Below are 11454 nucleotides of genomic sequence, written 5' to 3'. Positions count from 1 at the left end.
AATGCCCTTACAGCTGGTAAGTCTACCACTGTTACATTGCGTTCCACATCCCTACTACTCCCCTCCTGCTAGCCATCACCATCTGAAGAAAAAGGCTCTCACTATCCAGCCTATCTAACCCTCTGATTATCTTATATTGAGAGTGTAGTGCTGGAAAAGCCCAGCAGGTCAGGTATCATCTGAGGAGCAGGACAATCGATGTTTTTGGCATAAGCCCTTCATCAGCCCTTCTTTCTGGTGAAGGGCTTATGCCCGAAACATTGATTCTCTTGCTCCTCGTGCTGCCTGACCTGCTGTACTTTTCCAGCACTGCACTCTCAACTCTGATCTCTAGCATCTGCAATCCTCACTTTCTCCTTATCTTATATGTCTCAATTAAGTCACCTTTCTCTTATGAAAACAGCCTTAAGTCCTTTGGTCATTCCTCATAAGACCTTCCCTCCATACCAGGCAACATTCTAGTAAATCTCCTTTGAACCTTTTCCAAAGCTTCCGCGTGGGCGGCGCGGTGGCACAGTGGTTAGCACTGCTGCCTCACAGCGCCTGAGACCCGGGTTCAATTCCCGACTCAGGCGATTGACTGTGTGGAGTTTGCACATTCTCCCCGTGTCTGCGTGGGTTTCCTCCGGGTGCTCCGGTTTCCTCCCACAGTCCAAAGATGTGCGGGTCAGGTGAATTGGCCATGCTAAATTGCCCATAGTGTTAGGTAAGGGGTAAATGTAGGGGTATGAGTGGGTTGCGCTTCGGCGGGTCGGTGTGGACTTGTTGGGCCGAAGGGCCTGTTTCCACACTGTAAGTAATCTAATCTAATCCTTCTAATAATGAGGTGACCAGAACTGTAAGTACTCCAAGTGCGGCCACACCAGAATTTTGTACAGCTGCAGCATGACCTCGTGACTCTGAAACTCAATTTCTCTACCAATAAAAGTTAACACTGTATGCCTTATTAACAACCCTATCAACCTGGATGGCAACTTTCAGGGATCTATGTACATGGACACAGAGATCTCTCTACTCATTTACACTACCAAGAATCTTACCATTAGCCCAGTACTCTATTCCTATTGCTCCTTCTAAAGTGAATCATCTCACACTTTTCTGCATTAAACTTCATTTGCCACCTCTCAGCCCAGCTCTGCAGCTTATCTATGTCCCTGCGAAACCTGCAACATCCTTCAGCACTGTCCACAACTCCACCGACCTTAGTGTCAAATTTACTATCCCATCCTTTTACACCCTCATCCGGGTCATTGATAAAAATGACAAACAGCAGTGGCCTCAAAACAGATCCTTGCCGTTCACCACTAGCAACTGAACTCCAGGATAAGCATTTCCCATCAACCACCACCCCCTGTCTTGTTTCAGCTAGCCAATTTCTGATCCAAACTGCTAAATCACCCTCAATCCCATACTTCTGTATTTTCTGCAATAGCCTACTGTGGGGAACCTTATCAAATACCTTCCTGAAATACATATACACCACATCCACCTGTTTGGTCACCTTCTCAAAGAACTCAATAAGGTTTGTGAGGCATGACCTACCCTTCACAAAACCGTGTTGACTATCCCTAATCAACTTATTCCTCTCCAGATGATTATAAATCATTTCTCTTTTAACCTTTTTCAACACCTTACCTACAACCAAAGTAAAGCTCACAGGTCTATAATTACCAGGGTTGTCTCTACTTCCTTTCTTGAACAAAGGAACAACATTCACTATCCTCCAATCTTTTGGCACTATTCCTGTCAACAATGTTCTTCCAGCCTTCTGTCTATCTACCTCCTAACTCAGCATGGCCTCCTGGCTCCGGGAAAGGGAACATGGCAGCTGCAGAAACTTTATTCCTGATGAAGGGCTCTTGCCCGAAATGTCGATTTTACTGCTCCTCGGATACTGCCTGAACTGCTGTGCTCTTCCAGCACCACTATTCCAAAATCTGGTTTCCAGCATCTGCAGTCATTGTTTTTACCCCGCAGAAGGTCGGGTGGCAATGTGTGGGTGGGCATGAGCATGGAGCAACAGTGACCTTCCCTCCCCTTGCTCCTGGTGTAGGCCAAACCCTTCACCTCACACCTTGTCCCAGTGTCTGTAACTGCATGTTACCAGTGGGTCTACTCACTAAACCTTTTTGAGATTTTCAATTAAATTAAACTTTTTGGAGTGCTACTTACCACTCTAGCTGTCATTCTGTAATCCACCTTTACTGGTCCCACCAAAATCTCACATATTTTAATAAGATCACCCCCTTGTTCTTCTAAACTCCCAAAGATACAAACCTGGTCTGTTCAACACTTCCTTTTAGATTGCCTGCCTCATCCCAGTAATCAGTCAATGAACCCTCTCTGAACTGCTCGGAGTAGGATGGATCCAAGGGATTTCTGTGTGAGAATATTCATTGCCCATTAAAAGCTAGACTTGCAGCTGGGTTGTACTTAAATCTGTCATTCTTACCCAACTTGCTCATATAATACTCTGGGCAGAACATGGCTAACTCTTCACTGTTCATGAAATGGCCATGCAAGACACTCCTGGGTAAAAACTGAAAGAATTACGGATGACGTAAATCAACAACAAAAACAGCAGTTGTTGGAAAAGATCAGCAGATCTGGCAACATTTGTGAAGAGAAATCAAAGTTAATGTTTTGGGTATTGTGACACTTCCTCAGAACTGATGGTAATGAGGAAAACGCTGGTTTTTATGCAGAAGACAGGGTGGGGGGAGGGTGTGAGGAGTAAACGATAGTGGGGAAAGAGCCCAAAGAGAGAAAAGAACAATTGTGCAGACAAAGGAGTGGATAACAATCTGACTAGGAGGGTGAATAGCTGTTAATGGAGACTGTTAGTGGCTAACAATAGATAGTGTGTAAGGGCAGACTGTGAAATAATAAGGTAAAAACAAGGACTGCAGATGCTGGAAACCAGGGTCTAGATTAGAGTGGTGCTGGAAAAGCACAGCAGGTCAGGCAGGAGCAGGAAAATCGACGTTTCGGGCAAAAGCCCTTCATCAGGAGTAGAGGCAGGGAGGCTGCAGAGTGGAGAGATAAATGAGAGGGGGGTGGGTGTGGGGAGAAAGTAGCATGGAGTACAGTAGGTGAGTGGGGGTGGGGATGGAGGTGACAGGTCAGAGAGGAGAGTGATGGAAGGTAGCAAAGAATACAGTGGGTAATGGAGGTGGGGATGAAAGTGATAGGTCAGAGAGGAGGTTGGAGTGGATAGGTGGAAAGGAAGATAGGCAGGTAGGACAGGTCATGGGGATGATGCTGAGCTGGATGGTTGGAGCTGGGGTGAGGTGGGGAAGGGGAAATGAGGAAACTGTTGAAGTCCACATTGATGCCCTGGGATTGAAGTGTTCTGAGGTGGAAGATGAGGCGTTCTTCCTCCAGGCGTCTGGTGGTGAGGGAGCGGTGGTGAAGGAGGCCCAGGACCTCCATGTCCTCGGCAGAGTGGGAGGGGGAGTTGAAATGTTGGGCCACAGGGTGGTGTGGTTGATTGGTGCGGGTGTCCCGGAGATGTTCCCTAAAGCGCTCTGCGAGGAGGCGTCCAGTCTCCCCAATGTAGAGGAGACCGCATCGGGAGCAACAGATACAATAAATGACATTGGTGAATGTGCAGGTAAGACTTTGGTGGATATGGAAGGCTCCTTAGGGCCTTGGATAGAGGTGAGGGAGGAGGTGTGGTGCAGGTTTTGCAATTCTTGCGGTGGCAGGGGAGGGTGCCAGGATGGGAGGGTGGGTTGTTGGGGGGTGTGGGCCTGACCAGGTAGTCACGGAAGGAACGGTCTTTGCGGAAATGGAAAGTGGATGGGGAAGGAAATATATCCCTGGTGGTGGGGTCTTTTTGCAGGTGGCAGAAATGTCGTCGGATGATGTGGTTTATGCGAAGGTTGGTGGGGTGGAAGGTGAGCACCAGGGGCGTTCTGTCCTTGTTACAGTTGGAGGGGTGGGGTCTGAGGGCGGAGGGGCGGGATGTGGACGAGATGCGTTGGAGGGCATCTTTAACCATGTGGGAAGGGAAATTGCAGTCTCTAAAGAAGGAGGCCATCTGGTGTGTTCTGTGGTGGAACAGGTCCTTCTGGGAGCAGATACGGCAGAGGCGGAGGAATTGGGAATACGGGATGACATTTTTGCAAGAGGTAGGGTGGGAAGAGGTGTAATCCAGGTAGCTGTGGGAGTTGGTGTGTAAGACCTGGTGTGTAGGACATGGGGGAGTTCAGACCCTAATTTTGTTGGACTTGATATTGAGTCCGTGGGGCTGCAGGGTCCTAAGTGGAAATGAGGTGCTGTTCTTCCAGCTTATGCTGAGCTTGACTGGAGCACTGCAGCAAACCTGAGACAGAGATGTTGGCCAGGGAACAGGGTGGGGGGTAAACGTGGCAGGGAACTGGAATCTCTGGGTCTTTTTTGTGGACAGAACGTAGATGTTCTGTGAGATGGTTACCCAGTCTACGCTTTGTTTCCCCAATGTAGAGGAAACACACCTTGGTGTTATTTTCGGATCTTACTTGCTTCTTCAAAAGCACAATTTAGGCCATTTAGCACTTGGAAGTGCAAAACATAATCACGCAGAGTCAGCACAGCTTCATGAAGGGGAAATCATCCCCGACACATGTATTAGAATTCTTTGAGAAGGTAACAAGCAGAGTGCATAAAGGGAGAGCAGATGTAATATTTGGATTTTCAGAAGACATTTGATAAGGTGCCACACGTTAGGCTACCTAATAAGTTGAAAGCCATGGTATTGGAGGTAGCACATTGGCTTGGATAGGGCATTGACCAATTAATGGAAGATGGAGCTTCTTTGGACTGTGGGTTTCCAGTGGTGGTTAGCCATGGGAAACGCAGGGTTACAGGGATAGGGTGGGTTTGGGTGGATAACTCCTTGGAGAGTTGGTGTAAATTCGATGGGCCAAATGATCTGCTTCTGCACTATTGGGATTTCTTGAGTAGCCAACATAGAGGGATGGGCCTTCAGCTAAAGGCGCAGACTCGGAAAGAGGCAGCCTCAGAGAAACCTTGTTTTACGTGGAAGAAGCAACGTCACGCTAATAGGTTCATGGTACACTGTGCTATGCGTGGTCTTTCCATTCTAAAAAAATTAGCTGGAAACCTTGGTTCCATAAGACTATTTGATGAAAATACAAAGCGCTGGATCTCCTACACAGAGAGATTCCATCATTTTGTTTAAGGTAATGAAATTGAAGTAGATGTGGACATCTCTGAATCCCAGAGAACCGTGGAGTTGGGGTGGGGGGGAAACCTTCTCACCTTCTGCCGAGTCTGCTACAGCCAAAGAAACCAGGCTCAAAATACTAAGTCTACCACAGAACTATTTTTCACCAAACCTGTTCTTTGTCTATGATTATTGGTAATTGCAAAAAGGTTTAGATTCCACAAAATCGACCAGCATGATGGTGAATCTACGTTTTTAGCAATTTTGAAATGTTAGCAATATGCTGCAAGGTCAGAGACAACTTAGCTTATGCTATCAGAGACAGAACGGTGCGTAGATTCAGAGGTGAAGCAATCCAGAAGAGATTACTGACCGACAGAAAGCAGTCCCAATGGAACAAGCAAGAGAGGAAGCTCAACAGAAAACATGGAGAAGTGAAAGTTCACAAAGTGGTGCCAAAGAAACAAGCCCCAGTACAGACTGAAAATTGTCATCAGTGTGAGAGAAACAGGCAACAGCACATTACTGGTATAAAGAGGCAGTTTACAGAAAGTGTAGCAAAAACTGGACACATTGGATGGGTGTGTCTGAGGAAGAAACATGAATAACATACCAACATTGAACAAGAGTACATAAACGTAAGAACATAAGAACAGGGGTACATCATCTGGCCCTTTGAGCCTGTTTCACCATTCAATAAGGTCATGGCTGATCTTTTCATGGCCTGGCCTCAGCTCCACTTACCCGCGCTTTCACCATAAAGCTTAATTCCTTTACTGTTCAAAAAATGATCTATCTTGGCTTTAAATGCATTTACTGAGGAAGCCTCCAGTACTTCCCTGGGCAGGGAATTCCTTAGATTCACAACCCTCTGGGTGAAGAAGTTCCTTCTCAATTCAGTCCTCAATCTGCTCCCCTTAATTTTGAGGCCATGCCCTCTTGATCTAGTTTCACCCACCAGTGGAACATCCTGTCTACTTCAATTTTGTCTATTCCCTTCATAATTTTATATATTTCTATAAGATTTCCCCCCCCCTCCATTCTTCTAAATTCCAATGAATATAATCCCGGTTTACTCAGTCTCTCCTCATAAACCAAACCTCCTGAATTCCAGAATCAGCCTAGTGAACCCTCCCCTGCACCTGCCCCAGTGCCAGTACACCCCTTCTCAAGTAAGGAGACCAAATCTGCACGCAGTCCTCCAGGTATGGTCTCACCAGGGCCTGTACAGCTGTAACATAACCTCTCTGCTTTTAAACTCAATCCCTTTAGCAGTGAAGGACAAAATTCCATTTGCCTTCCTAATTACCTGTTGTACCTCTGTGATTCCTGCACAAGGACACCCAGGTCCCTCTGCACAGCAGCATGCTGCAATTTTTTAATCATTGAAGTAACACTCCTTTTTACTGTTATTCTGACCAAAGTGGATGACTTCACATTTATTAACATTGTACTCCATCTGCCAGAGCTTTGCCCACTGTCTATGTCCCTTTGTAAAGTTTCACAGTCTTCTGTATATTTTGCTCTACCATTCAAATTAATGTCATCAGCAAACTTTGACACCCTACACGTGGTCTCCAACTCCAAAACATTGATGTAAATGTGAATAATTGCAGTCCCACACTGATCCCAGAGGCACACCACCAGTCACTGATCGTCAACCTGAACAGCACTCATTTATCCCGACTCTTTGCTTCCTGTTAGTCAACCAACCCTCTATCCATGCTAATACTTTACCCATAACACCTAGTATCTTTATCTTATGTAGCAGCCTCTTATGCGGCAGCTTGTCAAAGAGTATGAAGAAAATCAACACTGTACATAAAGGGCATGAGAGAAGCTCAGACTCTGTCTGAAGAGAAGCTGAGATACTGATCATTACTGGTGATGCCAACTGATACTGGATCACTCCCTTACTGAAAGTAAACTGATAAGGATGTGAGTAACATCCTCATTTGATTTGTTGAAACCACCCATGACAAGTGATATTGCTATAGAGTCATAGAGTCATAGAGATGTACAGCACGGAAACAAACCCTTCAGTCCAACCTGTCCATGCCGACCAGATATCCCAACCCAATCTAGTCCCACCTGCCTACATCCAGCCCATATCCCTCCAAACCCTTCATATTCATATACCCATCAAGCTGCATTTATACCAGCCTCCAGCACATCCTCTGGCAGCTCATTCCATACACGTACCACCCTCTGCGTGAAAAGGTTGCCCCTTAGGTCTCTTTTATATCTTTCCCCTCTCACCCTAAACCTATGCCCTCTAGTTCTGGACTCCCCCAACCCCAGGGAAAAGATTTTGTCTATTTACCTGATCCATTCCCCTCTTAATTTTGTAAACCTCTATAAGGTCACCCCTCAGCCTCCAATGTTCCAGGGAAAACAGCCCCAGCCTGTTCAGCCTCTCCCTGTAGCTCAGATCCTTCAACCCTGGCAACATCCTTGTAAATCTTTTCTGAACCCTTTCAAGTTTCACAACATCTTTCCATTAGGAAGGAGACCAGAATTGCGCGCAATATTCCAACAGTGGCCTAACTAATGTACTGTACAGCTGCAACATGACATCCTAACTCCTGTACTCAATACTCTGACCAATAAAGGAAAGCATACCAAACGCTTTCTTCACTATCCTATCTACCTGCGACTCCATTTTCAAGGAGCTATGGACCTGCACTTCAAGGTCTCTTTGTTCAGCAACACTCCCTAGGACCTTACCATTAAGTGTATAAGTCCTGCAATGATTTGCTTTCCCAAAATGCAGCACCTCACATTTATCTGAATTAACCTCCATCTGCCACTTCTCAGCCCATTGGCCCATCTGGTCAAGATCCTGTTGTAATCTGAGGTAACCCTCTTTGCTGTCCACTACACGTCCAATTTTGGTGTCATCTGCAAACTCACTAACTGTACCTCTTATGCTCACATCCAAATCATTTATGTAAATGACAAAAAGTAGAGGACCCAGCACCGATCCTTGTGACACTCCACTGGTCACAGGTCTCCAGTCTGAAAAACAACCCTCCACCACCACCCTCTGTCTTCTACCTTTGAGCCAGTTCTGTATCCAAATGGCTAGTTCTCCCTGTATTCCATGAGATCTAATCTTGTTTACCAGTCTCCCATGGGGAACCTTGTCGAATGCCTTACTGAAGTCCATATAGATCAAATCCACCATTCTGCCTTCATCAATCCTCTTTGTTACCTCTTCAAAAAACTCAATCAAGTTTGTGAGACATGATTTCCCACGCACAAAGCCATGTTGACTATCCTGAATCAGTCCTTGCCTTTCCAAATACATGTACATCCTGTCCCTCAGGATTCCCTCCAACAATTTGCCCACCACCAATGTCAGGCTCACCGGTCTATAGTTCCCTGGCTTGTCTTTACCACCCTTCTTAAACAGTGGCACCACGTTAGCCAACCTCCAGTCTTCTGGCACCTCACCTGTGACTATCGATGATACAAATATCTCAGCAAGAGGGCCCAGCAATCACTTCTCTAGCTTCCCACAGAATTCTAGAGTACACCTGATCAGGTCCTGGGGATTTATCCACTTTTATGCATTTCAAGACATTCAGCACTTCCTCCTCTGTAACATGGACATTTTGCAAAATGTCACCATGAGAGGAAACAATAGAATCTGAATTTCCAACAAGAGAACAAAGCCAAATTCTTCAAAAAGGTCAAGAAGTATTGGGTGAAGAATGATACCAACTGGTGGGAAGTCGGTATGAGCATAGGGTGGACTGATCTCCTACACTGTACAGAGATAAGAGACAATCTGGTATGGAGAAGACATGCAGATCAACTCTTGACAACTGTTTCCAGTGACATTAACAGAAGATCCACAAATAACTGTGTCAAATACACACCTGAGGGTGGGCCAGTGACTGGAGCATCTGAGGGAAACAGTACCACAGTGAAGAATACCTTGACACTGTGTAGATTTCTCAACATTTCATCAGCTCAGGAAAAGACAACAACAGATGATGTTCCTAGCATTCATAAAACACCAGAGAAAAAACAAACAGATGCCTGAAGTGCTCATGACCACATGGGAATCAACGTGCTCTGGAACGTCTTACTACTGACTGCTGTATTTATGAATGTTTTCATTGTAGGTAGCTCTGATGGGAGGGAGGCAGGGATGTTGTGGATCTTTGTCAGTATGTAGACTATCACTAGAAAAGTCCAATCACAAGACATATCAATGACATTATCGGCTGTCTGATGAAGGAGCAGCGCTCCGAAAGCTAGAATTTCCAAATAAACCTCTTGGACTATAACCTGGTGTTGTGTGATTTTTAACTTTGGAGTAGACAGACAGCTCTCTCTAACCCTGTCACGTGTAGAGTGAACACCTCCTTAATAAAGCTTCTGCTGTTCAACACTTCAGCATCACTGCACCTTCTCAGAAATTAACAAGCTACAATTATTTGCAATTTTTATTAATGACTTGAATAAGAAAAGTCCATGAATTATTGCCAGGTTTGCAGATGGCACAAACATAGGGGAAGGAAGTGATCAGAGTGACATAAAGAAGCTGCAGAGGGACATAGACACATTAACAAATGAAATATAATATGGAGATCATGAGGTTGTGCTGTTTTGCAGGAAGAATAGTGAAACTGAATATTATTTAAATGGAAGGCTGGTCCAAAAGATAAGAGCCAATGAGAGCAAAGACAAGTTGCCAAACAGGATCCAAAATTGGCTTACAAGTAGGAGGCAGGAAGATGATAGTGGATTGTAATTGGAAGCCTGTGACCAGCAGAGTACCACAGGGATCGGCGCTGGGACCTTCTCTGCTTGTTACACACGTCAACAACTTGGATGTGAATGTAGAAGGTAAAATCAGGAAGTTTGCCAATGATGGAATTTGGTGGTGTTATTGATAGTGAGGAGGATGGTCTCAGGCTCCAGTCTGATATTGATCAGCTGACAAATTAGGAAGAACAATGGCAGATGGATTTTAATCCCATTAAGTGTAAGGTGATGCATTTTGGGAGGTCTAATAAGGGAAACACATACACAATGAATAGCAGGCCCCCAGGGAGTACTGAGGAACAAAGGGACCTTGGTGGACAAGTCCATAGATCCCTGAAGGTGTCAGCACAGATAGACAGGGTGGGGAAGAAGGCCTGCCGTCACTAGTTGGGGCATAGAATATTGGAGCAAGGAAGACTTGCTACAACTCTATAAAATATTGGTTTGGCCACAGATGGGACACTGTGTGCAGTTCTGGTTGCTACATTATCAGAAGGATGTGATTACACTAGAGAGGGAGCAGAGGAGATTCACCGGGATGTTGCCTGGGATGGAAAGTCTGAGTGATGAAGAGAGACTGGATAGGCTGGGTTTGTTTCCCCTGGAGCAGAGGGGGCTGAGGGAGAATCTGATTGAGGTAAACAACATTATGACAGGCATATACGCAGTAGACTGTGAGAATCTTTTTCCCATGACTGAGGTGTCTCAGACCACAGTCATTGAGTCATAGAGATGTACAGCACTAAAACAGATCCTTCGGTCCAACTCGTCCATGCCAACCAGATGCTCTAAATCAATCAAGTCCCATTTACCAGCACCTGGCCCATATCCCTCCAAACCCTTCCTATTCATATACCCCACGCAGATGCCTTTTAAATGTTGCAATTTTATCAGCCTCCACCACATCCTCTGGCAGCTCATTCCATACACGTACCACTCTCTGCTTGAAAAAGTTGCCCCTTAGGTTTCTTTCATATCTTTCCCGTCTCACCCTAAACCTATGCCCTCTAGTTCTGGAGTCCCCAACCCTAGGGAAAAGACTTTGTCTATTTACCCTATCCATGCCCCTCATCATTTTGTAAACCTCTATAAGATCACCTCCAGGGAAAACAGCCTTAGCCTATGAACTATGAACCTGCACTCCAAGGTCTTTGTTCACAACACTCACTCGGACCTTACCATTAAGTGTAGGCACGAGTTGAAGGTGAGGAGCAAGTGGTTTCAAGGAAATCTGGAAAAGAGTTTTTTTCACCCAGAGGGTGGTTGAAATATGGAAGGTGCTGCCTGAGAGGATGGTGGACGCAGGTACTCCCACACCCTGAAGGAACGTCTGGATGAGCCTTCCAAGTACCAGGGTGTAGTCGGCTATGGACCAAGTGCAAATAAATGGGATGAGTATAGTTTGGTGTTTGTTGTTTGGCAGAAACATGGTGGGCAGAAGGGCCTGTTGCTATGTTGTATGACTCTGTGACGTAAATGAAGAAGACTACAGAAAGCCACAGAGA

Source organism: Hemiscyllium ocellatum, chromosome 15, assembly GCF_020745735.1.
Source record: "Hemiscyllium ocellatum isolate sHemOce1 chromosome 15, sHemOce1.pat.X.cur, whole genome shotgun sequence".
Lineage (NCBI taxonomy): Eukaryota > Metazoa > Chordata > Chondrichthyes > Orectolobiformes > Hemiscylliidae > Hemiscyllium > Hemiscyllium ocellatum.
The sequence above is the reverse complement of the archived record's forward strand: the minus strand, read 5'-3'. Positions refer to the sequence as shown.